Source organism: Crocuta crocuta, unplaced genomic scaffold, assembly GCF_008692635.1.
Source record: "Crocuta crocuta isolate KB4526 unplaced genomic scaffold, BGI_CrCroc_1.0 scaffold247, whole genome shotgun sequence".
Classification (NCBI taxonomy): Eukaryota; Metazoa; Chordata; class Mammalia; order Carnivora; family Hyaenidae; genus Crocuta; species Crocuta crocuta.
In genome coordinates, this window is record NW_027531910.1 from 365,149 (window position 1) to 367,893 (window position 2,745).

The window sequence follows — 2,745 nt, forward strand, 5'->3', positions numbered from 1 at the left end:
ATAAATTGTCTCTTTTCCTTTCCACACCTCTTCACGTTATGAGGCCAGAATTAATGCCTGGCTTTTCCCGATAAATATTGGGTGGCTGCCAGTCCTGACTGGGACAGTTGTTTAGAAAAAAGCCTGCCATTGATCTTGGGGAATTTGCACACAACAAGAGGAGAAATAACCCTTGCTCTGGTCCACACCTCAGGGACTTCATGGACAAGCAACTAACTGCACACAGAGAGCTCTGCCTGGGGAGACAGCCTCCATGTTAATTCTGTGTCTTAATGAGAGAAAGTCTGAGCCCAAAGGGCTGTTGTCAAGGCCATCTCCTTTTTGAGACTCCCTCAAAAAGAGAGAGACTTTGAGAGTCAAAGTCAGCATCCCTCCATTCCACTGTCTGGTTGTAATGAAAGTCTCCTCACAGCTTAAAAATTATCACCCAATCTACAGTTTGGGGGATGTATAGTAGGCTTCTGTGATTTGTTAAATCACTGTGTTCCAGTACCTAACACAACATAAGCTACTGACATTTAACCCAGAAGAAACAAGACATCCAGATTGCTAACAGACACATGAAAAGATGCTCAACATGACTCATCATCAGGGAAATACAAAGCAAACCACAATGAGATACCACCTCACGCCTGTCAGAATGGCTAAAATTAACAAATCAGAAAACAACATATTTTGGAGAGGATGTGGAGACAGGGGAACACTTTTTGCACAGCTGGTGGGAATGCAAACTGGTGCTGCCACTCTGGAAAACAGTGTGGTGGCTCCTCAAGTAAATTAAAAATAGAATTACCCTATGACCCAGCAATTGCACTACTAGGTATTTATGCAAAGGATACAAAAATGCTAGTTGAAGGGGCACATACACCCCAATGTTTATAGCAGCACTATCAACAATAGCCAAATCATGGAAAGAGTCCAAATGTCTATTGGCTGATGAATGAATAAAGAAGATGTGGTAATGAAATATTACTCAGCTATTAAAAGGAATGGAATCTTGCCATTTGCAACAATGTGGATGGAACTACAGTGTATTATGCTAAATGTAATAAGTCAGAGGAAGGTAAATATCATATGACCTCACTCATGTGGAATTTAAGAAACAGAACAGATGAACATAGGGGGAGGGAAGGAAAAATAAGATAAAAAGAGAGAGGGAGGCAAAACACAAGAGACTCTTAAATACAGAGAACAAACAGGGTTGCTGGAGGGGTGTTGGGTGGGGGGGATGGGTTAAATTGGTGATGGGCATTAAGGAGGGCACTTGTTGGGATGAGCGCTGGGTGTTACGTGTAAGTGATGAATTCTACTCCTGAAACCATTATTATACTATATGTTAACTAACTTGGATTTAAATAAAATTAAAAAATTATTTTTTTTTCTAAAACGAAATGGTTACTAAGGAGATTACAACTAGTTAGCAAGAATCAAACATAGTCTAAAGTTTAAACAAAGTGGTAGGAGAGAAGAAGGAACACTTTGGTGCTGTACTGAGGAACTCTTCCTGGTTAAAACTGATCAGATTAAACACTTTCTGAAACTAAAAATTTGATTCCTCAATGCTAACCTACACTTCTCAAGGCCAGGGCCTCCAATAATGAATTGGATCTAGACAAATGGGTCCTAAAAATGTAATTATTAATTTAAATAACATATAATGATTATGTTCTCTTAAAAAGAGCCCTTTTCTTTTAGAGTGTCATCCTAAAATAATTACAGATGAAATAATATCATGTCTGTGATTGGCTTCAAAATAATCCATTCGTGAGGGGAAGGGATTAGATAAAGGTACAGATAAGGGATTGACAGGGAGTTAATAATTGTTGAAATTAGGTGATGGGTACAGGAGTGTTTATTACATTACTCATTTCACTTTTTCATGCTTTTTCCATTATAAAAAGTAAAAAAATAGTATCTTATGATGGTCACACACAGGATAATTTAGTTCTTGTGAACATCATTGTTCTCCTCAATGATCATTCAAAAGTTCACAGCAACTGTACATCATACTTACCTCTGTCTCCTAGGTCTTCATTTAGCAAGCATGCTGACAAAAAGGTTTTTTTTTTTTTTTTTTTTCTTCCCAAAGCTCTGGGGAATTTAGCTTGCTAAACCAAGTGGGGAAGAATCTATACCACGTTCGCCTGTGCTTCTAAGGAGGTTCTCCCTGCTGGGTCAAGAGACCTATATGTTCAATGTTCCAAAAAAGTGAGATTCTAAAAAAAGAGCAGAGTGTGGACAGAATTTAGTTTTTAGTAGTCTTTTATGAGTCTTGGAGTAAAACCCCTGTCAATAGTTGTTCATATGATTAACTTAATTAGAATTTTCTAGAAAATTTCAATAAATGCATTTCAAATGGTCATCTTTTGCAAAATACCAGAGATACTGAGTTCGATTATAGTTTCACCCAGAAAAACAGCACTCTCAAATATACTGATTTTTTTTTTTAGGGTTGTCCTTTGCCATAGCACAGTTCCTAGGTTTATTGTGCTATTCCAAACCGATTAGCAGTTATGGCTTAAATAACAAACTAGGAACCATAACTGTTAGTGCAGGTACAATTTTAGATTTAGGTAGAAAAATAGAGATGGATATAGTTTATTCATTAATAAACTATTTACGAGGGAATTATGACATAACTTTATATGCTCAGCCTCTAGAACCAGATTGCCTGGTCACATCTCATGTGGTCTTGGGCACATCATGAAACTTTCCTGTGTCTCACTTTTCTCCAGCTCTCTCATA